At 43.3% G+C, this 27,081-nt stretch overlaps 2 protein-coding genes across 20 annotated transcripts in view; one reads left to right on the forward strand and one right to left on the reverse strand.

The window, feature by feature from the left end:
• Positions 1–1,963, reverse strand: part of ZMYM5 (zinc finger MYM-type containing 5) — a 76,233-nt gene extending 74,270 nt beyond the window's left edge. For 3 of the 11 annotated variants that reach the window (XR_010837111.1, XM_067016203.1, XM_067016204.1), the window contains exons 1-2: positions 1,789–1,963; positions 594–1,100 (exon numbers count right to left, since the gene is read on the reverse strand). The gene's annotated coding sequence lies outside the window, so the exon portion shown is untranslated. Of the gene's footprint in view, positions 1–593; positions 1,194–1,788 lie in introns of those variants that run through there. The other 8 variants (XM_067016185.1, XM_067016184.1, XM_067016183.1 and 5 more) reach the window with 5 other exon arrangements.
• Positions 1,964–13,259: 11,296 nt separating this feature from the next.
• Positions 13,260–27,081, forward strand: part of LOC131743081 (zinc finger MYM-type protein 2) — a 94,277-nt gene continuing 80,455 nt past the window's right edge. For 3 of the 9 annotated variants that reach the window (XM_067016394.1, XM_067016395.1, XM_067016392.1), the window contains exons 1-2: positions 13,398–13,515; positions 14,460–14,528. The gene's annotated coding sequence lies outside the window, so the exon portion shown is untranslated. Of the gene's footprint in view, positions 13,516–13,550; positions 13,689–14,459; positions 14,529–27,081 lie in introns of those variants that run through there. The other 6 variants (XM_059041502.2, XM_067016393.1, XM_067016397.1 and 3 more) reach the window with 5 other exon arrangements.

Raw genomic sequence — 27,081 nt, forward strand, 5'->3', positions numbered from 1 at the left:
CCACATGCCACGGAGCAACTAAGCCCTTGAGCTACAACTACTGAAGCCCGTGCTCCCTAGAGCCCGTGAGATACAACTACTGAAGCCTGCGTGTTCTAGAGCCCATGCTCCGCCGCAAGAGAAGCCATCGCAGTGAGAAGCCCACGCACCACGATGAACAGTAGCCCCCGCTCGCCGCAGCTAGAGCAAGCCCGCGCGCAGCAATGGAGACCCAACGCGGCCAAAACAAACAAATAAATAAATAAAAATTTTAAAAGTACAAGAACAAGAAATTCTTTAGTAGGAAATTTTACATGATTCATTTTTCTCACTTGAGCTTCATTTCCTTTCTACTTCCCCCATAGAATTTTATCCTAGTGTAATATATATTTGTTCTTAAAAGTCTGCTGGCAATCATCCTATGATATTGCTCTGCAACAAAAATATGTAAATAAGTTTTAATTGAAAAATTTCTAGGCCCATAAAGCTAAGTGTTAGACATTTTTTCATCAATGAAATATGAATTACATTGCTAACTTTGATTAAACCGACACAATGTACTATGCACTTCAATTAATAATGTATAAAAAGTAGAGTTTTATAGAAACTCTCACTTGAGGTATTTTTTAATTCCCTTTTTGATTTCCTCGTTGACCCACTGGTTATTTTTGGTCGCATGTTGTTTAGTCTCCAGGTAACGATTTTTTCCTCATTTCTTTTTCTGTGGTTGACTTCCAGCTTCACGTCGTTGTGGTCAGAGAAGCTGCTTGGCCACAGGGAAGATGGCGCCAAGGACCATGCAGCGCACGACCCAGTGGCCAGGGGGTAGAGCCCGCGGCTCTGTAGGTGCCTCGAGCTCTCACAGATGGGGTGCTGTTCAGGCCCATAAGACCAGGACGAAAGAAAGCTGACCCCAGGACCCTGCTTCTGTCCCTCACGTCCTCTGCTTCCCCGACCAGCATTAAACTCACAGCATCCAGGGCAGAGGGGATCCACCATGGCCACCAAGCCGGGAAGAAGGGACAGGTGTCAGCAGGGGACAGAGGGTCCTGTGGTCCACGATGGGTGGCGTGGGAGGCCTGCGAGACACCCAGGAGGGGGATCATTGCTCCCAGTGATCCCTGTGAAAAGGGGCGGCGAGACGTTATCACTCGGGCCTGCAGTCTGATCCCGAACGGAGGCTTTCGGCACGAGACGAAGTTTCTAGCGCTTCGTTAAGTCCCTGGGCTGAACAGCAGAACTCCTGCCCACACCTCCGCACCGGCTCCAGAGGACGGCCAACCCCCGGACCGCCGGGAAGGATCCCGGAGCCGCGGAAAGGCCTTCTACTCTCTACGCTCCTGCGGGAAAGGCGGACCCAGAAGACCGTCCTGAGGGCGCTCCCAGCGCAGCAGGCCCGGGGGCCGCAGCTCCGGGCGCGGGGGGAGCAGGACTGGGTGGGTAATGACCCAGCGCCGGGCAGGGGGCGTGCGGGAGAGGGTCGGGGGCTGGCACCGCCCATCCCCCTCACCTGAGATCCAGCCGCTCAGCGCGGGTCGGCCCCCGGCCCGGGCACCAGGGAGCTCTGCAGCCACCACCCACCGGCCCAGCCCCCACCGGCCCCCGCGGAGCTCGTCCCCCCAACCCCGCCCCCGGCCGGCCCCCGCCTCCCTCCCCGGCCGCGGCCCGGACCCCAGGCCTCCCCAGACGGGCTCCCGCCCCGCGGCGCGCGCCGGCCGGGGGTCTCTAGAGCCCGAGCCCCCTCTCCCGAGCCCGGCCTCCCGCCCTCCACCGGCACGTTTCCGAAACGGGCCGAGGCTGCACACTCACCTCGGGCCCCGCCGCCGCAGCCGGTCCGCGCCCGGGACGCAGGCTGCGGGACGCGAGCTCCCCGGGACCGGCCTCGTCCGCGGCTTCGCGGTCCCGCACCTGCACCGCGGGCGCCGCTCTGCCCTCGGGCTGCGCAGCCTGCGTCCCGCTTCTCACATGGCGTCCGCTGGCTGCCCCTCGGCACCCTCCTCCGCCGGCGGGACGACGTCCGGCGGGGGCTGCGGCGGGGGCTGCGCCTTGCCGACGGGGGCCCGTGTGTCCCTGGGTGGGACTGGGAGCCCTGCCCCACTGGCCACCCAAAGAGCCGCACCGCGCCCGTTGGGTGCCGCCGCCCCAGGTCTTTTTCCGGGACACCTGGGCAGCTGGGCAACGATAGATAGACAGATACGTAGATAGATACCTGGGCGGCTGGGTGATCCTGTATATACACCTGGGCAGTGGGCGACGATAGATAGATAGATAGATAGATAGATAGATAGATAGATAGATAGATAGATAGATAGATAACCTGGGCAGCTGGGCGACTCCAGGGCAGCTCGGTTAAGTGAAAAACACATAAAACAAGAACAAAATGAAAGAAAAAACGCTTCAAGGTTGTTTCTAATATTATAAAGAACTATTATGGTATTATATGAAAATAATTAAATTAGAAAAACAGAACTTGGACAGCTTTGAAATTAGTTACAAATAACAGTCATTAATTTGTATTCAGAAGCATTAATGTATTCCTAACTGCTGTTTTTCCAAGTTTGTGGAGAAAGTAAAAAGCACTCATAAGTAGAACGCTCAATAACGTTTTACTTACAAAAGTTTGGACTATATTTCTTTCAAAAATCCAGTCAATTCAAATTAGGATTACTTTCTTATTCTCCTATCAGCTGCTCTTCTTGATAGATAGCTTTTTGTGTGTGTGAATCTCCTCATCTTTTCTTGAACAAAATTGATCAGATTTGCTACACTTTAATATCAGAGAGTCTTTGCATCTAAACTTTAAACTAGCTACTAAGTCTTTTTTTTTTTTTTTTAATTTTGTTGGCCACGCAGCATGGCTTGTAGGATCAGCAGTGGCAGCCTGGAGTCCTAACCGCTGGACCGCCAGGGAAACCCCTCCTAAGTCTTAGAAGTGACTTTCAGTGTGCATTTGTACCCTGCATCCTTCTATCTCAGTGCAACCTACTGACCGCTCTACCTCCCTGCTGAGGCCAGCAGCATCAGTTCTTGCCCAGACCACGGATCAGCTCCCGCAGTTCTGCTCTTGCTGCCCTCGAGCCGTCCTCCACAAAGTGGCCAGGGCTATCTGCTTAACATTCACATCCCACTGTATCACTTTTTCACTTAAAAACCCTCTTTATGGCTTCTCCAGGCACGAAAAGAAAATTCAGACTTCTCAGCGCGGCCTACAAAACCCTCCTTGAACTGCTCTTGCTGGGCACTGCCTGCTCAGGAGGTGTCACTGCTTCCCTTGGTCCACTACGCTCCACCCTGTTCATCTCCACTTCTTTTTTTTTGGCAGTACGTGGGCCTCTCACTGTTGTGGCCTCTCCCATTGCGGGGCACAGGCTCCGGACGCGCAGGCCCAGCGGCCATGGTTCAGGGCCCAGCCGCTCCGCCGCATGTGGGATCTTCCCGGACCGGGGCACGAACCCGCGTCCCCCGCATCGGCAGGCGGACTCTCAACCACTGCGCCACCAGGGAAGCCCTCACCTCCACTTCTTAGCATGGGTTTAATTCTTGCTTTGCTGGCAGTCTAGAACAATATTCCCCTTGTTATTCTGATGGATGCTCCTAGGGCAGATCTCAATTTAAATGTTACTTGCTCAGAAAGGTCTCCCATGATCAGTAGCACAGGTCTCCACTGATATTCCCTATTAAGAAGCTCTGCTTAATTCCTTCCTAGCACTCAACTGTAATTATTTTATCATATTCATTTTCGTTCATTTTAGTGTTTGTCAGATCTTTCTAATCGAGCGTAGACTATACTCTCTATGAGGCTAGGGATTATATCTGTCTTATTCACTGTTCTATCCCTTGCACTTATCATAATATCTGGCACAACTCAGTTAACATTTGTGGAATGAATGAACATCAAAGATCTGAGGGACTTCCCTCATGGCTCAGTGGATAATAAGAGTCCACACTCCCAATGCAGGGGGATCAGGTTCAATCACTGGTCAGGGAACTAGATCCCACACACATGCCGCAACTAAGAGTTCTCATGCCACAACTAAGGAGCCCACGTGCCACAACTAAGACCCAGGACAACCAAATAATAAATAAGTAAATTAATTTTTAAAAATCTTAAAAGTTCCACACAATGCTAGTAACAATGACTAATTTTTGGTACTACCACTAAGCGTTAGGGTTTTTTTTTCATTTTATTGAAGTATAGTTTATTTACAATGTTAATTTTTGTTGTACAGCAAAGTGACTCAGTTACACATATATTTATTCTTTTTCATATTCTTTTCCATTACGGTTTATCACAAGATATTGAATATAGTTCCTGTGCTATACAGTACCACTAAGCATTAGCTGATAAAACTCTTCTGTCTTATCATGCTTGATGACTCTAATCCTGATTACAATTCTTATTTCTTTATGACATTTAAAAAAATGACAATTGAGTTCAAAATTAGTTTCTTATCGACATAGATATGGTGTCTCAAAAGCATTTCCCACAAACTGTTTTATATCACATCACACATAAAAGATAAGCATGTCTTTTTTTTTTTTTTTAAATTTCTCTACCTGTCATGAGTATGCAGTCATTCCGAGTCCCGCTTTTCCACGGATAGATCCTTGGACATGATTTCTGTTTTAGGGTTAGAGGGAAGCCAAAGCACAAGTCTTCTGTAGCTACATATTAGTCTCCACCGTATGCATCTCATCTTAAAATCTTTTTACCTATCTGACAACAACAAAACAGAGATGACGATCCTATTCTCAATGGCGATTTTTTTTTAAACAGGTTTTTTTTTTCTTAATTAATTTATTTTTATTTTTGGGTACCTTGGGTCTTCGTTGCTGTTTGTGGGCTTTCTGTAGTTGTGGTGCAGGGGCTTCTCATTGCGGTGGCTTCTCTTGTGGCGGAGCATGGGCTCTAGGCATGCAGGCTTCAGTAGTTGTGGCATGTGGGTTCAGTAGTTGTGGCTCACGGGCTCTAGAGTGCAGGCTCAGTAGTTGTGGCACACGGGCTTAGTTGCTCCGTGGCATGTGGGATCTTCCCGGATCAGGGCTCGAACCTGTGTCGCCTGCATTGGCAGGCGGATTCTTAACCACTGCGCCACTAGGGAAGTCCTCAATGATGATTTTATTCTTCTAGATATCACCAGTTTTTTTACTGAATCTCTTCTTCTCTTCTAACAAGACATTTTTTATCAGTGATATAAATATTTGAAAACATTCTGTGGAAAAATATTGATACATCAAAATGCTAATAATGTAAAATAGCAAGGAGAGACCAGTACACACCTATTAAGTGGTGAGACTGCAAAACACTGACAGCACCAAATTCTGATGAAGACGTGGACACCAGGAGCTCTCATCATTACCAGTGGAAATGCAAAAGTTCACTTTGATCCACGGTATTTATCCAAATGAGTTGAAAATATGTCCACACAAAAACCTGAACATGGATGTTTACAGGAGCTTTATTCATAACTGCCAAAAACTTGGAAGCAACCAAGATGCCCTCCTGTGGGTGAATGGATAAAGAAACGGGTGCATCCAGACAATGGAACGTTACTCAGTGCTACAGAGCAATGAGCTGTCAAGCCAGAAAAGCCATGGAGGAATGTTAAATGCTTACTGCTTAGTGGAGAAAGTCAATCTGAAAAGGCTGTTTACTCAGCCTTTGGAATCAGTATGATTCCAACTATATGACATTTTGGAAAATATAAAAGTATAGACCTTTGCACTAAAGGTCAGGGATTGGCACAAGTTACAGGGACAGAGTTCCATAGGTGGAACACAGAGGATTTTTAGGGCAGGAAACCATTCTTATGACGGTTTAATGTTGGGTACATGCTATCATGCGTTTGTTAAAACTCACAGAACGTACACCACCAAGCGTGAACCCTAGTGTAGCTTATGGACTTGGAGTGAGTATGTTGTGTCAATGTGGGTTCGTCCACATTGACACAACAAATGTACCACTTTGGTGGACATTGTTGATAGTGGGGTGGGCTGTGCATGTGTAGGGGCAGTGGGTACATGGGAATGCTGTACTTTCTGCTCAATTTTGCCGTGAACCTAAAACTACTAAAAAAAAAAAAACGTCTGTTGAAAAAATATGTTACCAATAGCCATCCTTGGGTAAAGAATTACAGGTAATTTTCTTTTTCTTTTGCACTTTTTGCACAGGTTTTCCAAGTTTTGCTGTTGTTGTTTTTTGCTTTTGTCACTGACTGTGAATTTATTAACTATGGAAGTAGGAAAAATATTTTTTAAAGTAAGTATGCTAAATTCTAAACTGTTAGACTTAATTTTAGGTTTTAATCTCTTAGAGAATAATAGCTACCTAGTACAGAAACTCAAAAAACAAGTTGATAATATAAGGAACCCTTAAGTGGACAAAAGTTAAGCTTTAAATCATTATTTTCAGCTTATGATTTTATAAAAATCATAGAATTTAATTACTGGAGAGGACCTCCCTAATCACTGAATATAATTTTCTTTGCTTCTGGTTGCAGTCAGGACCTCTAAAGCTTAGAAAGCACTTGGGTGGGCAATGCTGCCTGGGAGATAAGATGAGAAACATGGTGGGTCCTTGTACTCACGTGTGAAACAGGTAAGGTGGAGCGAAGAGCATTCTTTGCTAAGAATATAGTGGTATGCGACTTCCTTGGCAGTGCAGTGGTTAAGACTTTGTGCATCCGATGCAGAGGGTGCAGGTTCGATCTCTGGTTGGGAAACAAACATACTGCAAGCAGCGCCGTGGTGCGGCCAAAAAAAAAAGAATATACATATATATATACACACACACACATACATACATATATATATATATATATATACACACACATATATAGTGGTAAACATTGGATTATTTAATAATAAAAAAGCCACAGGAACTGAGAGGAAGGCAACCTTCATAATAAGTTAGGAAAGTGAGAGGGGCTGGAGGAGACACTGGGATCCTGAGGGATGAGAAGACTGTGAAGATAAAAGTGGACTTTATTTCAAGAGCATATTATGCACAATTCCCTTATTTTACTGAAGGAGAAACTGAGGCTCTGGAAGGTCCAGGGTCAGAGAGCTGATGAATGGTGGAATCACATCAATGTCAGTTCTGCGTTCTCTTCCAGATCATTACAATGCTTGTCCAGAGACTTGCTCATCAGCTGCATTTCAGTCTCATCAAATGTAAAGCATTCTTTTAGGAAGGAATAAGTATTTCATATATTAGGAAGAATGACAACTTAAATCTCTATTTTTTAAAAAATGAGTTTTTCAACCTATAGTTCAATCCAGACTACTCTCAGTATTCAGTATTATGTTGTGTTTTCACTTCTGTTTTAGAATCTGAATTTATCCATGATTTGCTTTCTCTAGAGTAATGTTTTTCAAACCACAGTTTGTAAGCCATGTAGTCAATTTGGTGGGCTGGAACCACTGTTCATTAAAAAACAAACAAATAAACAAAAAACAAAACAAAAAGCAGTATAGACTAGATTTAAATAGATTAGAATAGAAAATATTAAAATTCATCTAAGGTAGTAAATGAAACAATTCTATGAAACTTTTGATTCAGATACGTAATTATGTATGAAGGTGGGTTTGTACTATGTCTCCATGTATAATATATATCCTAGTGATAGTCACGATCAAAAAATTTCATAACCCCTAGCCACAGCAATCAGACAAGAAAAAGAGATAAAAGGAATACAAATTGGAAAGGAAGAAGTAAAACTGTCACTGTTTGCAGATGACATGATACTGTACATAGAAAATCCTAAAGATGCCACCAGAAAACTGGGAGAGCTCATCAAATGAATTTGGTAAAGTTGCAGGATACAAAATTAATATATAGAAATCTGTTGCATTTCTATACGCTAACAATGAACTATCAGGAAGAGAAGTTAAGAAAACAATCAGGGCTTCCCTGGTGGCGCAGTGGTTGAGAGCCCGCCTGCCGATGCAGGGGACATGGGTTCATGCTCCGGTCCGGGAAGATCCCACATGCCGTGGAGTGGCTGGGCCTGTGAGCCATGGCTGCTGAGCTTGCGTGTCCGGACCCTGTGCTCTGCAACGGGAGAGGCCACAACAGTGGGAGGCCCGCGTACTGCAAAAAACAAAACAAAACAAAACAAAACAATCAAAACAATCTTGAGAAAGAAGAACAGAGCTGGAGGAATTATGCTTCCTTACATCAGACTATACTACAAAGCTACAGTAATCAAAACAGTATGGTGCTGGCACAAAAACAGATGCATAGATCAATGGAACATAATAGAGAGCTCAGAAATAAACCCACACACTTATGAACAATTAATCTATGACAAAGAGACAGGAATAAACAATAGAGAAAAGACAGTCTGTTCAATAACTGTTGCTGGGAAAACTGGACAGTTACATGTAAAAGAATGAAATTAAAACATTTTCTCATACTATGTACAAAAATAAACTCAAAATGGATTAAAGACCTAACTGTAAGACTAGAAACCATAAAACTGGAAAAAACTTGGTCAGAAAAGTCTTTGACATAAATGGTAGCAATAGTCTTTTGGATCTGTCTCCTAAGGCAAAGGAAACAAAAGCAAATACAAACAAATGAGACCTAATTAAACTTAAAAGCTTTTGCATAGCAAAGGAAACCATCAACAAAATGAAAAACCTACCGAATGGGAGAAAATATTTGCAAGTGATATGACTGATAAGGGGTTATTATCCAAAATATTATAGACAGCTCATACAGCTCAATATTAAAAAAACAAACAACCTGATAAAAAAAAAGTGGGCAGAAAAGTGGGGGAGGGATAAATTGGGAGATTGGGATTGACATATACACAATACTATATAGAAAATAGGTAACTAATAAGGACCTACTGTATAGCACAGGGAACTCCACTCAACACTCTGTAATGACCTAAATGGGAAAAGAATCTAAAAAAGAAAGCATATATGCATATATATAACTGATTCACTTTGCTGTACAGCAGAAACTGATACAACATTGTGAATGAACTGTACTCCAATAAAAATTAATTTTAAAAAAGTGGGCAGAAGATCTGAATAGACATTTTTCCAAAGAAGACTTACAGTTGGCCAATAGGCACACAAAAAGATGCTTAACATTGCTAATCACTAGAGAAATGTAAATCAAAATCACAATGTGATATCACTTCACACTTGCCAGAATGGCTACCAATCACGTGGAGAAAAGGGAACACTTGTACACTGTTGGTGGGAATGTAAACTAGTGCAGTCACTGTGGAAAACAGCATGGAGGTTCTTCAAAAAATTAACATATGCCAGGGCTTCCTTGGTGGCACAGTGGTTAAGAATCCACCTGCCAATGCAGGGGACATGGGTTCAAGCCCTGGTCTGGGAGGATCCCACATGCCGTGGAGCAACTAAGCCCATGTGCCACAACTACTGAGCCTGCGCTCTAGAGCTCACGAGCCACAACTACTGAGCCTGTTCACCTAGAGCCCATGCTCCACAACAAGAGAAGCCACAGCAATGAGAAGCCTGTGTGCCACAACGAAGAGTATCCCCCACTCACCGCAACTAGAGAAAGCACGCATGCAGCAACAAAGACCCAACGCAGCCAAATAAATAAATTAATTTTTTTAAAAAAAATTAACATATGCCTAAAATCACCTACTCGTTGTGGGTAAAGCAAGTTCAAACTTGGGCAGCCTGCCTCCTAACCCATTAAATTGCATCTCAGTTACTGGTGAGTTCTTGGTTTCCCAAAATACAATTGTACCTAACACTTATTTGTATTGAGGTATAATTGACATATAATATTAATTTCAAGTGTACAACATAATGACTTGATATATGTATACATTGTGACATGGTCACTAAAATAACTCTAGCTAACATCTATGACCACACAGTTACAATTTTTTTTCTTCTGATGAGAAATTTTTTTATTAAAAAAATATATTTATTAATTTGGCTGCTCCAGGTCTTCGTTGTGGCATGCGGGATCTTTCATTGTGGCATGCGAGTTCTTAGTTGTGGCATGTGGGACCTAGTTCCCTGACCAGGGATCGAACCTGGGCCCCCTGCCTAGGGATCATGGAGTCTTAGCCACTGGACCACCAGGGAAGTCCTGTGATGAGAACTTTTAAGATCTACTCTCTTAGCAACTTCTAATATTTGTATATTGTTTTCATAGGAGTTATTTGGTCCTTACAACACTGCATTACTATATAAGTGGCTAAACTGAGCCTTAGAAGATAACTTGCTCAAGGGTTTGAGCGGCCAAACAGTATTTGAAGTGCAAGTCCTCTACTCAAGTCTTCATGTTGCCTTCCTGCAAAGCTTAGTATGCTTTTGTGATTAGTACAGAATAACTCCACACACACACATACACACACACACACAATTTTAGTAACAGCCTTATCAAGTTATAATTCCATACCATACAATTTATCCACTTAAAGTGAAAAATTCCATGGTTTTTAATATATTCAGAGCTGTCCAATCATCATTACAATCAATTTGCTCCAAAAAGACACTCCATACACTTTAGCTATAACTCCTCACCTCCCTAGGCCTAGGGAACTAATATTCTACTTCCTATCTCTATAAATTTGCTTCACTTGGATAATTCACATAAATGGAATCATACAATGTATGGTGTTTTGTGTCTGGCTTACTTCCTTTAGCGTCATGTCTTCAAGGTTCACCCATGTGGTAGCCTGTGTCAGAACTTCATGCCTTGTTATTGCTGAATAATATTCCATTGTATGGATCTACCACATTTTGTTTATGCATTCATCAGTTAATGGACATTTGGGTTGTTTCTACCTTCTGGAAATTATGAATAGTCCTGTTGTAAACATTCAAATAATTATTTTTATAAGTACTTTTCTATAAAATTAAGTGTAGTTTTTCTTTAAATCATGACACAAAACTTTTTTTTCTCCCCAGCTTTCAACTCTCAGCTAAAATTCTCCCTGATATCATGTAGGTAACCCAGTGAACATTTTCATGCACAAATGAACTTGAATTAATACAAAATGTGACTAATATATACTACAGTAATTATTAGTCTTGTTAATTATTTATAAAACATCAATAATTTCATAATTAGTAGCAGTATAGAGCTTCCTTAAATTGAACAGCACGCAGCAATCCAATCTATCGCTGAAGTCTATGACAGAGCTTATTTGGAAGTACCTCTACTTAAGCCTTCTAACTAACTATAAATTCAATGAAGAGAAGTTACTGCAACGGTACATGGTGACAGAAAAGGGATGGTACTGTAAGTTTTCGCAGAGTGATTACAGTGTTGCCCTGCATTTGGTAATAGGGGACATTTCTGTTGTGAAGATACTGACATCGAGAATGTCAATGTAGAACAGTACTGTGTAATACACAGAGTCTTACAAGGATATTTTGTTTTATCAAAAATTGAAAAATTTTATAATTAAGAAATAAAATGCAGAAAAATAAATGATGCCATTTTGAGAAAGTGGGTTTAAATACCTATTGGACATCCTCCAATTTAAATAAAGAGCAGTATATTTATTGCATTTAGCCATAGGTGTGAGGACTACTTGTTTTATTCATAATGAATCTCACTTTCTACTAGACTATGCTAAGTGGCATCTCTATAAAGTCAGTCTTTACTGAGACCTTCATGGATGATTATAACTTCATTAAAAAGTTCATGTTGACTTACTTCACACTGTATGACAGACTCTAGGTTCATCCACCTCGCTACAAATAGCTTAATTTCGTTTCTTTTCATGGCTGAGTAATAGTCCATTGCATATATGTGCCACATCTTCTTTAACCATCCATCTGTCGATGGACACTTAGGTTGCTTCTATGTCCTGGCTATTGTAAAGAGTGCTGCGATGGAACATTGTGGTGGGAAGCTGCTGCATAGCACAGGGAGATCAGCTCGGTGCTTTGCGACCACCTAGAGGGGTGGGATAGGGAGGGTGGGAGGGAGACGCAAGAGGGAGGGGTTATGGGGATATTTGGATGAATATAGCTGATTCACTTTGTTATACAGCAGAAACACACCACTGTAAAGCATTATACTCCAATAAAGATGTTTTAAAAAAAGTTCATGTTGTTCACCATCGTGTTGAACTTTAAAGTGTAACAACACCCGTCTATTTACTAGTAGGCAATCCTGAAATTTGGGTCCACTTTATCCAATCCATTTACTCCTCAACAGCGTCGGCTGCAGTCCCACCGACGGCCGCCAGGGCGGCCTCCCCGCTCGCCTCCTACGTGGAACCTCGGGACCCGCACAGCCCGTGACGTGCGCCCGGGACATAGGTGTAGACGGCGAACAAAAGCTGAGTCCTGCCGCCCAGGTGGCTCCTTGGTCGGAACTCGCCCGGCCCGACCGGGCCCAGCCCGGCCAGCACCTGCGTTCCCTCCCGCCACGGGGCCGGCCAGACCGCCTCGGGGCCAACGAGGACAGAGGCCCAGGGGCTGGGACGCGGCGGCCCCGCCGGGGGCGGCCCAGCCCTTCCGACAGGCGGGCGCCCCGCTCGGGGACCCGCAGCCGCCTCCATCTTGGCCGGCGGAGGCTGGAGCGGCGTCCGGCCCGGGCCCCGTCGCGCCGGCCAGGGCCAGGTGCGGAGCCGGCAGCGGGCGCCGTCCCGGCGGCCGGGCGGCGGGGCCCAGCCCGGGCTTCCCGGGACGAGTCGGGGTTGCCCCCAGTTCCCCCCGCGGCCCCGACAAGATGGAGGACGTAGTCTCCTCCCGCAGCCATGACGGGAGCGAGGGACGCCTCCCCACGGGGCTGAGGCAAGGGGAAACACTTCCAGCCTTCGGAGCACGCGGGCCCCCTTGCCGCCGGCCTCCCGGCCCCCGGCTCCCGCCCGCGTCGCCGAAGCCCCTGCCCACTCGGCCCTCACGGGGCTCCCAGACACTGGACAGGGAGGGCGTGGGGGACATCGAGGCCGCGGCGCTCCTCGGGCGGCGTCACTCGCGGCCGCTGCAAAGTCAGGCGGGCCGGCTCAGGCCCTCGGGCCTCCCGGCCCCGATAGCTCTCTGCCCCCAGGGGCCGAGCCGAGGCGGGTGCGGCGGGCACGGGAGTCATCGGCCCGACCCTGACGGGCCGAGCCGGAGTGGGGGCGGGGAAGGGGGGAGTGTGGGTGGAATGGAGGTGCGGGGGTGTGGCCTGCGCCTGAAGGACAGGGCGTCGGACCACCCCCTCGAGGGGGGTCCTGAAGGAAGGCGGACGCAGCCAATGGGCGTGCCCGAGGCCCCTGGCCCGCCCTCCCAGGCCGCCAGTGAGGGCGTGGGGGGCGGGGCTTGCCGGGCCGGGCCGCGCCGCCGCGGCCGCAGCCTCCGCCTCCTCACCAGCGCTAAAGCCGGGACTGGACCGAGCGGAGTTGCGCGTGTTGCCGAAGGGGGGGGGCCGGGGGCGGGGAGGTTCGTTCCGCGGAGCCGCAGCCAGAACCGGGTGAGGCTTGTCCCCGCCGAGTCTCCAGCCCAGGGCCGCCGACAGTGGGGGTGGCCGGGAGCGGCGCAGCCTCCGGAGGCGGAGGCGGAGGCGGAGGCGCCGGGAGGCGGAGATGGGTGAGGGCGGCCTCCGGAGCCTCCCACCGACCCGGGACAAGCGCCCCGCGGCGCGGCCGCCGTCGCCGCTAGCGCGTCGGGGCCTCGGGCTGCCGGCGGCTCCGCTGATGTCCCAGGCGCCTTGGCGGGCGGCCCGCGGGCTGCGGGAGTGCGGGCGCGGCCGCGAGGGCCGGGTGAGGCGGCCGCCGGCGGCGGGGGTCGCTCGGGGCCGCCCGGGGCGGGGGCCGGCGGCGGGGGTCGCGGGGGGGTGGTGGGGGTGGGGCGGGGTGGGGGAGGGGCGCCTCCGTGGGTGCTCGGGGCCGCGCTCGCACCCTCTCGGCGGCGTCGCGAGGTCCCCAAGTTTGGTGGCGAGGGCGCGGGCCCCCCGCGCCGGTCCCCTCCTCTGCCGCCCCGGCCCCGGCGCGCGCGCGGCTCGGCTCCGCACGTATTGTTTGGCCGGGTCTCTAATGGCGGACGGGGAGGCAGCGCTGCCGGTCGCCGACTGCGGGGGGGCAAGTCTCGGGCCCGGGGCAAGAGCTCGGGGCAAATGCGGGGGGTTTCCGCCCCGCGGTGACGCGAGCCGCCCCCCGCCCCTGAGTGGATGCGGGCGCGATGGGGACGGCGCCTGGTGGGCCGATTCGGGGTATAGGATTCCCCGCTGGCGTCGAGGCTGCGCTCGCCCTTCCCCCTCCCCCTCCCCCTCCCGGAGCAGGCCTGCTGCCCTCCGCCTCCTCCCTCCAGGGTTTGCCTTTCACGTGGGTTTTGGTCCCAAATAAAAATTTTACGCCGTTTCGCTCTACTTTACGTAGGAGAGGGTTGTTGGTCACGGGCTGGGGAGCAATAATCGAAGGTCCGAACCTCCTTGACCTCTTATTCCCTTCTCTGTCTCCTCCTGGTGGAAAGGGCTTGGTTCTCCCACCTGGTTAGGTGTTCTTGATCCATTTTTCATTTTTCCTCTTACCCAGGACCAGGAGTTGCCTTCATCTCTACCTGGTGCATCTCTGGCAGAACGTGAGGAGGAAAACACCCCCATTGTGAGTCTTTTGCCCCTCATTTGAGGCTTTTAGAGGACGTTGTCAGGTTGTCGGGCCGGAGCGTCTCCGTTGTTTTGAGGGGGAGGAGCTTTCCCCCGGGTGGCAGCTGCCCCCCGGGGCGCAGCCTGGGTAATGGCTGGTGAGGCAGCTGGGAGTGGGCGCTGCTGTTTGCACCGCTGCAGACATCTCCTGCTGCAATACCAACCTCAGCAACCAGACGACGGGCTCCTGCAGCTGCTCACGTTACCCGGGAGGAGGGGTGGGGGAAGGAGGGCATATTGCTGGCGCCCTCTAGAGTTCCAGGGCGGGAAGTGAAGTTGTTGCGTTTCTGATGCTCTGTGGGCAACCATCTTTAACACTTTCTCTTCCTTTACAATGGAGAATTGATTGAAGGGGTTGGAGGAACAGAAAGACGGATTTAACTCTGTGTGTACGACGTAAAACACAAATTTTGACTCCTGGGGTTCATGAGTTGATAGATGTCTTTGATATGTTTGCTTAGGAAAGGGCATGAGGTCCACTCCTCCAGTTCTCTTAGTTTACCAGCTAGTGTGCTGGTGGGACCAGTCCGCTGCTCTGGTTACTCTTAGTCCCCCATATTTTGTGATGCTTAGTCTTCACTCGAGCTATTCTTGAACGTGTTATCTGAGGGTTATCGTTTATTGCTTGCCATTTGTTGGTTTTAAGGTAGTCTTGGAATGTGCGAGACACTAAGGTAAACATAAGGAGTCGTTTTCCATCAGTTGAAATTAGTTACAAAATATCAGTGAATTTTAGCATTCTAGACAAATTGTATCTCTGGAGCCTCCTGACAGTTGATATTGTAACTTGCAGATCTCTGTCAGAGGTGAGTCATGAGTATAGTAGCTCATGCTTAAATATTAAGTCCCAAGTGGGTCAAAAAATAATTGATGATGAACATACTGATTGCATACTGATTGTGAAGGGTGATGTGAGGATGGCAACTTGTATGAAACAAACACTAGTTGAGGCAGGTGCTGGCCACTTTCATGTATTACTTCCTGTACTCTTGGCCAATAGCCTGCAGGGTAATAAAAATAGCATGCATTGAGCCCTTATTGTATGCCAGCACAATAGTAAGCTAAGCTTTTTTAAAAAGTTAACTATGAAAACTTTCAAGTTCATGAGTGAGAATAGTATATTGAACCTCTTTGTACCTATTATTTACATTCTATAATTATCAACACATGTCCAGACTAATTTTTAACATGTATTAAGTAATTTAATCCTCATGAAAACCTAGTGTTTTAATTCCTAATTCGTAGAGGAGGAAACAGAGGCATAGGCAGATACCCACGTAGTAGTATTTGGTAAAGAAAGGATTTGAACTTAACCAGTTTGATTACGGGCCTAAGTTCAACTGTGTTGTCCTGTTTTATTTTAAAATTTTTTATTTATTTTATTTTATTTTGTTTTACTTTTTGGCCACGAGAGGGTGGGGGGTGGTGGAATGTGGGATCTCAGTTCCCCACCAGGGATTGAACCCACGCCCCCTGCATTGGCAGCTTGGAATCCTAACCACTGGACTGCTAGGGAGGAAGTCCCGTGTGTTGTCTTGTTTTAAAGTATGTAATATGCTTGTTTTACAAATTTAGAAATTGAAACTGAAAAAAATTGAAGGTTACAATTTTCTTAGCATATATTGTTTTCATGGAGAACAGTGGGTAAACAAATAGGAATGTTTGACTCTTACTGAGTACCTTTTAAAAAAATAGTAGTACTGCAGTTATCAATTAGATTATTTGACTGCCTTAAAACTAACAGGGTCTGTTTGAATCAGAAATAATATATTCTCTTTTTTCAGTGTGTGTGCAATTCAGTATCTATAATTGTTTCCTAAATATTGTAACTTGAATGACTATAACTTCTGTAATGAGTTTAAAGCTCTTTTCAGGCATTAGATCATTCAGATATAGTGGATCAAGGATTAGATCTTTCAACTAGATGGGCAATGCTTATTTTATCACCCCATATTTTCACAAAAGATTTACCTTTCTAAAGTTTTTTCCTTTGTTCTTATTTGTGATGACGGGGGAAGGTCGATTGGTTAAGTAAACATTTGGAGATGAGGACACACAAAATGTATAATCAGGACTTTCCTGTAATGTCAACACGTGTATACTAATGAAAACCATGGTTCTTTCTAATACAGTTGATTCTTGAACTACATGGGTTTGAATTGTTGGTCCACTTATACCCGGATTTTTTTCAATACTACACCATCTGCAGTCAGTTGGATCTGCGGATACGGAGGAACTCAGTAAAAGGGAGGACCAACTATAAGTTATACATGGATTTTCTTCCTCCCTCCCTCTTTCCTTCCTTCCTTCCTCCCTCCCTCTTTCCTTGCATGAGGGATCAAACCTGTGCCCCCTGCAGTGGAAGCTTGGAGTCCTAGCTACTGGACCGCCAGGGAATTCCCTATACATGGATTTTCAACTGCTACCCCCTGACACCCCCCAGTTTTTGAAGGGATATAGTTCTTGTTTTCCTTAATGATTTAGCTCAGAATTAAAAATTCTTTTACTTAAAAACACCAACTAATGGTGCTTTAATGCGCCAGACAATAAGATGAAGATAAGCTGACAATTTTAAATTGACATTGATTAAATCAGAGTTCTGTATTATACTTAAATTTATTGCACACTTAATGTGAGGTGCTTTTAGATGTACTTAAAAGTATTTTGACATTTAAAAATACTTCACATATTTATGGTACTTTTCTTTAATGCATCCTTAATAGTATGTATTCCTCCCATTGTCCTTTTGTTTTTGTTTTTTTTTGCGGTACGCCGGCCTCTCACTGCTGTGGCCTCTCACTGCTGTGGCCTCTCCCGTTGCGGAGCACAGGCTCCAGACGCGCAGGCGCAGCGGCCACGGCTCACGGGCCCAGCCGCTCCGCGGCATGTGGGATCTTCCCGGACCAGGGCACGAACCCATGTCCCCTGCATCGGCAGGCGGATTCTCAACCACCGCGCCACCAGGGAAGCCCCCATTGTCCTTTTAAACAGTTGAGGGAAAGAGAGAGTGGTCCCTGCTTTCCATGTTCTGCTTATATAATCTCATGGGCTGGAGTTTTGTACCTCATGTGGTGGGACATCTCTGAATCACTAAGATGTCACACAGATGCTGACAATGAATGTTTCAGACTTTTGTGTGGACATGGAGCTTGACATACCATCTTTGTACAACAGTGTTCATATCCTTAAAAGTTTTATTGTATGTTGCCCTTGTTTGAGGTACAAAAGTGCCTAAACTTAATGCATTTGAGACAAAATGAATCTTCACCTTTAGTCAGATGCTGTGTTACTACCGTGATGGAAAGAATGTGTATGAATGCCGGAGCTCTATCTTTGTTGTCAAAAGGTGTGGTGTAATTAGAAATTTTATATCTTTTTCTAGGCATTCATGGCTGTCTGCCCCATTAACAATACTATTCACATATATATTATTATATTGAATAACACTTACTCTAGGAGGGCTTCGGCATATTCAACTTGCATGTGTTTTTTTTAGGCAGTGCAAGATGAGCCTAAACCCAGGTGCTTTCTCCCGTTGGATTATCTAACAGTATTTTATGTAGGGCATTTTAAGTTAGGAAACAAGTACACAGAGAGATTGTGTTGATTCCATGCATCTTCCATTTTTTCATTTCAGTTGGTTAATTTTTTTCTGTTCCTGTCAGAGCATAGAATTGGGATTTTAGAATTGAGCAGGGCTTCTAAGCTAAGGAAATCCCAGAGTTCTTATGGACAACTCCAATATGTAAGAACCATAAAGTTGTCACTGAGAAAAGTTGCTTTTAGGTAAATCAGTAATTTTGAACTATGGGGCTCTGGGTAACAACTGTAGTTTTTTATTTTTTATTTTGGTTGTTTACCAGCAAGAAAATTGTTTTACATAGTTGGAATTGCAAATTTCTATATCTGTAACCTGTTTTTAAACAAGTCACTTTTGTAATCTTAGGTTTCTGTTATAAAATAGTAACGAGAAGAGAATGATGAAGGCCAGCACTAAACGCTTAGCTTAGTAACGAGAGACGTCGGCCATCCTGAAGTGTGGTAAACGTTGGATTACACACATTTGAGCGTATCTGTTGTTTTATTGCATATTTTTTAATGTATTAATTTTTTGGATCAAGTTTTACACAACACTTGCAGCACTTTGTAACTGCAGAATAAATTTTTGTGAACTATTGAAAGTCTAGAGTTAACATGTGTAGAGAGGTTTGCTGAATTGCTTGCTCACATGACTAGTTTGGGATTTGTTCTTAGTTCTACTTTATTTTTAACTTCATAGCAGTCCATTGAAAATTACAAGTAATAAAATTTAAGAAAAATTGGGGGTCTTTAATTTGAAAGAAGGGTATGACTGTTGGGTGTTTTATTTTTACTGATTGGATCAGTGTCCCATAAGTGTTAATGTTTACTACTTCAAGAAATGATTTAAGAGTAAACTTTGGATATTAGGATAAATATTTGATAGTCCTGGCTTTAAAAAAAAAAACAACTTTCACATATTTGTGTTATTAATGTGATCTTGTTTTTATCTTTCTTGAAGAGTTAACAAATTATTGTTAGAGAATTTCAGCCATTTTCTTTAATATCAGTAGGCTGCCAAGGGTCAGATTTCTCTGCAGAGGGTTCTAGATATTTTTCTCTCTATGTTCCTAGTGAATTTGAAGGTCACATTTGTTCTTGTGAATTTAAAGTATTTTATCCTTAAATTATTAAATATTTTAGTGTGATTCTGATATTAAATTGTGATTTAAGATAAATTTACTAGGAATAGGGTTAATTGTTGCAACCTCATTAAAATTTTTGGGAAAGATCTGTTATAGTTCTTGCAATAAACATTTTTTTTTTTCTAACTATACAGTTTGATTGGATAAGAAAAATACTTAGGACTTCCCTGGCGGTCCAGTGGAGGACTTCCCTGGTGGTCCAGTGGTTAAGACTCCACGCTTCAACTGCAGGGGCAGTGGGTGTGATTCCTGATGGGGGTAAGATCCCACATGCTACGGCCCAAAAAAGAAAAATACTTTTTAAGTAAATATTTTAAGTAAAATTGTGATGCACAGTTAGAGGTTTCAGGCAGAAGAAAGTTTATAAAATGTGACTGATATAATGAAACTAATTATTCAGTTGTAGTGCCATGCATATGTTACTTTTTCTGTAGTAGCCTAGATTCCTTTATTAATTGTAAGAATTTCATCTGAAATTATGGTTTTGTAACTTAAAACATTAAAGAAACTTTGTAATAGTGGAACAGTTTCATAATCATTCGTTTCAAAGAGGTATATCTTTTGCCTAGGAAGAGTGGTGTTTCTTGGACTATTGAGCTGGACCAGACTGAGAATAGTTCAGGGTAATCAGGGCACTGTGGAAATTATTTATTCAACAAATTGTGTATGGTATACCATCTATTATATATCAAGTAGTCATAAAAGATGTGTTCTGTTAATGTTGGCTAGCAGTTTCTTTGGTGCTAATTCTCATTTGGGGTGGCCCCAATGATTATCAGATTAGTGAATTTTGTTTCCAGTTCTGTGGAGGTAAAATTAGAGTGGAAATGAAAATTTAGGTTAAATGAAATTTTTACCTTGTCTCTTTGTTTTAGATTTCTATTTGTATTTTTTTCTTTGAAGCTTGTTTTATTTTAATTATTTTAGTTTATTTTGATTATTTCTGGCCCTCACGTGGTATCTGAATTCTTGTATATTCATGTTTGTATGTTTGTTTTTTTCCCCTAAATTCTTTTTAAAATAAATAATTAATTTCTGGCTGCGCTGGGTCTTCATTGCTGTGCGCGGGTTTTCTCTAGTTGGGGCGAGTGGGGACTACTCTTCATTGCAGAGCATGGGCTCTAGGCGTGCGGGCTTTAGTAGTTGTGTCACGCGGGCTCAGTAGTTGTGGCTCACTGGCTCTAGAGCGCAGGCTCAGTAGTTGTGGCTCACGGGCTTAGTTGCTCCGCTGGACCATGATTGATCCCGTGTCCCCTATATTGGCAGGCGATTCTTAACCACTGCGTCACCAGGGAAGTCCTGTTTGTTTTGAAGTAATGAAAAATTTGCTCTTGTTTTAATTAGTTATATAATTAAATTTAAACTTAGTTATATAATTAAAAAAATAAACTTAGTTATATAATTAAAATTAAACTTGTTTTAGCTTTACAACTTTCATTACTGTGTATATTGTCTCACTTTCTATGTTTATTTTTGTATGTCTGTTTTAATACTGTGAAGTCCTGTTTCCAGGAAGTCATTACATTCTGTATCTGCAAACAGTTTTAGTTGCCCATGAAAGCTTGTGTTGAAGTTGGTCTATTTCTTCCATGACACAAGCTCCTGACTGCCACTATTTCCTTGTTGTCTTCATTTGTATAATCACGTTTTCCATCCTTGATGTCCTTGTCCTTGCCCAGCTGGTTTCATCCTGTATTCCTCTTGGACTTGTGTTCATTTGCCTCTCCTAACTTTCTTTTGCATTTAAAAAAAAAAAAATTACCACACAGTATCTGGAAAAGCATCCATCCTATGTTGTAAGTCTAATTTTGCTGTATTTATATGAGGCATATCCAGATTTTATTAAACTTTTGAATTTGGTGAGATCATGGAAGAAATTTGCTGAAAATTATCAAATTTCACTTAAAATAAATTTTATTTTATATAAATTATGCCTCAGTAAAACCGTTAAAAACCATTTTTACTCCACCATTTACCAATTTGTGGTCTCTGGTAAGTCATTTAACCTCTAAGCCTTAATTTACTCATACGACAAATAAGTATAGTGCTACTGCCTGCTTTCTTGAGATTGCTGTGAAGTGGGTTAAAAATAATACAGTGTGTGATTGGCCAGTAGTAGGTGGTCAGTTAAACAGCAGCTACATTTCTTCCCTATTTATGTAGAGAAAACATCATGAATTTGTTGCCACCAGTGGGACAGTAAACTCAGTGAATGCTCATGCGATAGAAGGAATTACGTTCCTGTTCATAGCCTTCTCTCTGACGGCTCCTTCCTTAGTCTTTTAAGTGTGCTAACGTGCTCTCTCCTCCACAATCTCTGCATCTTTCCCACACTTCCTTTTCCTGTACTTTTCCAAAGAAACTCACTGATTTGCACTCTCAACACTATACCAAATCTGCTGTTTTGAGGTCACTAGTGACTTAATTTTCAAATCTTAGGTGACTCTTTTTTTGGTCTTACTTCTGTAAGATTTGAAATTTATTGTATTCCTTGAAACTCTACTGACTTCTGGGACTTTGAACTTAACATTATCTTCTACTTCTGATGATCTCCTTCACTTGCCCTCATTAGATTCAAATATGGAGACCTTTATGTATCCTTATTTCCTGAGGTGCTTAGCCCTCCCGTTTTGTTTTGTACTTGGACCGTCGTCCATTTTGTTAGAAAGTGGGAGTTGTGTTTACACGGCACTGTCGCCCTGTTTCTTTCTCCAGCGCAGCCACGTTAACTTTCCCCAAAGCCCGGTCTGGTCACGGCACCCGCTCCCCAGAATCTGCAAGGGTTCTTGCTGGCCTGTGAAACAAAATACAAACTTACAAACTAAGCCTGGGCTTTTTTTTTTTTTTTTTTTTTTTTTGCGGTACTCGGGCCTCTCACTGCTGCGGCCTCTCCCGTTGCGGAGCACAGGCTCCGGACGCGCAGGCTCAGAGGCCACGGCTCACGGGCCCAGCCGCCCCTTGGCACGTGGGATCCTCCCGGACCGGGGCACGAACCCGCGTCCCCTGCATCGGCAGGCGGACTCTCAACCACTGCGCCACCAGGGAAGCCCAAGCCTGGGCTTTAAAACCCTTAAAAAGAAGAAATCAATTAGGAAATGCGTAATATGTGATTTTTTTAAGGTAGATTCTCAGTGTTCACTTTGTGGAGACAGTCATGTAAATGAATAATTGTAAACAATGAAGCATAATCGGTGACCTACAGAAATGAGTAGTTGTATGCATATCAGAAAGGACAGTTCTTAATATTTTGGTTATAAAGATAAAATGTGCCCATACAATCAAGTAATAAAGAAGTATGTGACATAGAAAGTGTAAGTTCCCCCATAATCCCATGATGATTTTTTTCCTTCTCATCATACTAATACTTTTGCATATATATTGTTATCAACAGCCAACATTGTCGATATTGCTTCCCTATCCTTATGTTGCCAAAGTCTTCAGCTGATTCATGTTTGAATTCTACTAATCAGTGTATTAGAGTGGGTCACAAGTCTCAGTTCTATATGATAGAGGGTCCTGTGGTGGCACTAGTTCAGCAGAAGCTTCGTGAGCACGGTGGGAAGAGTGGCACTGCAACTGAGCTTGCCCGGGAGGTGGGGTCAGGTCAGGCGGGAGTCATAACGGAAGGAGCGATGGATGTAGTCTGATTTCATTTTTAGAAAGATCTTTGCATAGTCTGGTGAGTGTAGTAGGTGAGGTCAGTAATCCAACAGAAAAATGGTGATGAATTTCTAGGGCTAGAGGAGTGTCAGAAGAGATGGTTAGAAGTGGACAGTTTCAAGATTTATTTTGGAAGTAGGATAGGAATTGGGGATGGCATGGCTGCAGGTGAAGAAAGGAGAGGAAATTAAGGCCTCCAGACTTGGGGTATGAGTAGCTAGACACATAACATCCCCAAGTGGCAGAGACTGGAGGAGGGGCAGATACAGAGTGAAAGAGCATGCTTGGATAACTAGATGTAGGGAGTAGGCAGTTTGGGGCTTTGAAACATCTTGACTGAGATAAGTTAAGGACTCCGGGACATTGAGGTATTATTTAAAATCATGGGAGTGGATGAGATCCCCAAAGAAAGTTAAAATTACTTGAAAGTACATTGCAGTTAAAGTTTGGTCCTATGGGAAAGAAGAGATTATTCCTTACCCCAGAAATCCTGTGCCCTAGAGCTAACCTGAATCAATTAATTAATTAATTAATTTACTAGATCAAAAGGGGTTTTTGTTTAGATGCTGTCATAGCCCTTGAATGGATTTTTAGGATGTTAATTAAATGATTCCTGTCAGCTTCTAAAGCCAGAGTAGCATTGTTGTGGATCTCTAATAAAGATAGGTTATAAAATGATTTCATGGCTAGATGGGTAAGCAGCATGAGGTTATCTGTCATTGACCCCTGTCCCCTTTGCTCACTCCCCAGAGGTTAGTGGTAGCATCAGTTTAGTGTGTATTACTATAAATCCTTTTTGTGCATATACTAACATGTACCTATAAGAGTAATAAAGTAAATTTATGTGTGCATTTTAAAAACATGTATATGTATCTTTCTGCAACTTGCTTTTTTCACTTAGTGGTATGTCTTAGACATTTTTCTGAGTATGTAAAGGTCTCTTTAAACTGTTGTGTGATACTTCATGACATGGATTTAACAGTTTAGCTATTCTCTTGTTAGACATTTAGTCTATTTGGAAATTTTTTGTTATATATAAAATTCTGCATGAAATTTTACGTGTAGTAGTTTCTTTGGGTTCATGTGTGTTTTCTCTGGGGGAGATTCTGGAGAATAGGAATTACTGAGTCAGTATGTGCCTATTACATGTTTTTATAGGTACTGCCTAATTGCCTTCCACTGGACCACAGTACTGACTACCCTTTCTACTAGTTTCTCCACGTTCTTGACAATACTGGATGTTCTCAAATAGTTAAAGTTTCGTCAATTTAATTTATGTTCTTTCTAAAGTATGGATATCAGTTCTTGTCATATCAATTACAAGTATATGTACACATTATATGTTATGTATAACATATATATCTTTTGTAAATTTTTATACCTTATTTATGGTGCTTCTTTGCTATGTAAACATTTTATAATGTAATGGGAAAAATCCGTTTCACTATTGCAAGAAATAGGAGCAATTATGAATATTCAAGACTTTTACGAAGGAAATTGTAAAATAATACAGTAGGACAACGAGAAAACCAGAATGGACAGATTTACATATGTCTGGATGGGAAGACTTCAATAATGTAAAAAAATTAATATTTTTGTCTTCAAATATCTCTAAATTTAATGAATCCTAACTAAATACCAGAATAGATATATATGGTACCAAATTTAAAAGGCAAAAAGGGTAGAAAGGTTAAAAAAAAAAAAGGAAGACTCCCCCCTCCCCATCCACACAGTTCTCTTCCTTAGAAGCAAAGCACTGTTGTCGTTTCTAGGCCGTTTATCTAGAGTTATTCTGTGCATGTGTGCGCGTGCTCACGGTGCATATGTTGATCCATTGTTAGGTGCCTTGCTTGCATTTATTTTATGGGAGAGGTGGTTCCATGTTAGTGTGGAAGTACGTTGAGAGCTGCCTCAGTTGTTTCCCAGGCTGCCTAATGATTTTTCACTGTTTGTCTTTATTGTCATTCATTTTATCAGTTGTCTATTGAGAGACATTTAGGGTGTTTCAGTCTTTTACCTTTACAATGAATGTCTTTCTACATTTTGTTCCTAAAAACATGAGATGATATATCTGTAGGAAGAATGTCTAGAAGTGGAATTGCTTGGTCAAAGAAATATTTTTTTGAGTTGCTGTCAGTAGAAGTTGTACCAGTTTATGCTGATTTACACTATGAGAGTACACAGTTAAACCTTTTGATATTTGTCAGTGTGTTAGGAGAAAATTGGTGGCCCTTTAGAGTTTTAACTTGGATTTCTCTTAAATATTTCATATATTTAAGAGACATGTGTATTTTCTTGTGAACTCTGTTCACTTTTTTGGGGTGCTTTGTTCTCACTGGTTGTTGGTTTATCTCATAGATTGTAGGACCTCTTTGTCTTCATTTTTTTAGGATATGAGTTGCAAATATTTCCTTTGTAGTTAATCATTGTTGTATGTTTGGTATTTTTTCCCCCCATAGAGGTGTCTTCTATTTTTTTTTTTTTTTTTTCAGAAAAAATTCTGATAAAATGTATTAACATAAAATGTACTGTTTTTACCTTTTTTAAATGTATAGTTCATTGGTATTAAGTATATTCATAAGTGTCTTTTAAAAATCACCACTGTTAATTTCCAGAGCCTTTTCATCATTTCCAAACATAAGCGCCATACTCATTAAACATAATGCCCTGTGCCTCTTTACCACAGCTCCTAGTGACCTCTCCTCTACCTTCTGTCTCTATGAAATTGCCTATTGTAGGTACCTTAAATAAGTAGAATCTTAAAATGTTTGCCATTTTGTGCCTGGCTTATTTCACCTAGCATGTTTTCAAGGTTCATCTGTGTTGTGGCATATATCAGAATTTCTTTCCTCTTTAGGACTGAATAATATTCCATTGTATACCTACATTTTGTTTATCCATTCATTTGTTGATGGACCCTTGGGCTCATTCTACCTTTTGGTCATTGCGAATAAGACTGCTGTGAACATTGGTATGCAAGTATCCATTTGAGTCCTGGCGTTCAGTTCTTTTGTATATATGTATATAAATAAATCTAGACGTGGAATTGACTGCTCATATGTTAATTCTACATATAACTAATTTTTGTATGTCTCTCCAGGACTTATTTTCCTTTTTAAAAATATAACATCCAGGGCCTCCCTGGTGGCGCAGTGGTTAAGAATCTGCCTGCCAGTGCAGGGGACGTGGGTTCGAGACTTGGTCCAGGAGATCCCACATGTCGTGGAGCAACTAAGCCCGTGAGCCACAACTACCGAGCCTGTGCTCTAGAGCCCACGTGCCACAACTACTGAAGCCTGTGCACCTACAGCCCATACTCCGCAACAAGAGAAGCCACCACAAGGAGATGCCCGCGCACCGCAACGAAGAGTAGCTCCTGCTCGCCAAAACTAGAGAAAGCCTGCGCACAGCAACAAAGACCCAACGCAGCCAATAAATAAATAAATAAACACATTTATTAAAGCAAAACATTCAGGAACTTCCTGGTGGTCCAGTGGTTAAGACTTCGTGCTTCCATAGCAGGGGACATGGGTTTGATCCCTTGTCGAGGAACTAAGATCCCACATGCCTCATGGCACAGCCAAAATCAAACAAACAAACAAACAAAAAATCCATCTGCATTGCTGTGAAATGGTATCTCATTTTTTTTTTTTTTTTTTTTTTTTTTTTAATTTTTACTTTTAACTGTGGTAAAAAAACAACAACACATACCATAAAATTGATCATTTTGGGCATTTTTAAGTGTATAGATCAGTAGTGTTAAGTATATTCACATTATTGTGCAGCAGATCTCCAGAACTTTTTCATCTTGAAAAGCTGAAACTCTATAATGATTAAACAATTCCCCATTTACTCCTCAGCATCATCCTACTTTCTATTTGTATGATTTTTGACTTCTTGAGATAACGTTATATCATTTATGTGTGATCATATAGTGTTTATCTTTTTTCACTTAGCATAGTGATCTCAAGGTACATCCTTGCTGTAGCATATAACAGGATTTCCTTTCTTTTTAATGCTGAATAATATTCCATTGTACGTATATACCACATTTTGTTTATACATTCATCTGCTCGTGGAACTTTTGGTTGCATCTACCTTTTGGCTATTATGAATAATGCTGCTGTG

The sequence above is a fragment of the Kogia breviceps genome, chromosome 16 (genome assembly GCF_026419965.1).
Source record: "Kogia breviceps isolate mKogBre1 chromosome 16, mKogBre1 haplotype 1, whole genome shotgun sequence".
NCBI classification, from domain to species: Eukaryota; Metazoa; Chordata; class Mammalia; order Artiodactyla; family Physeteridae; genus Kogia; species Kogia breviceps.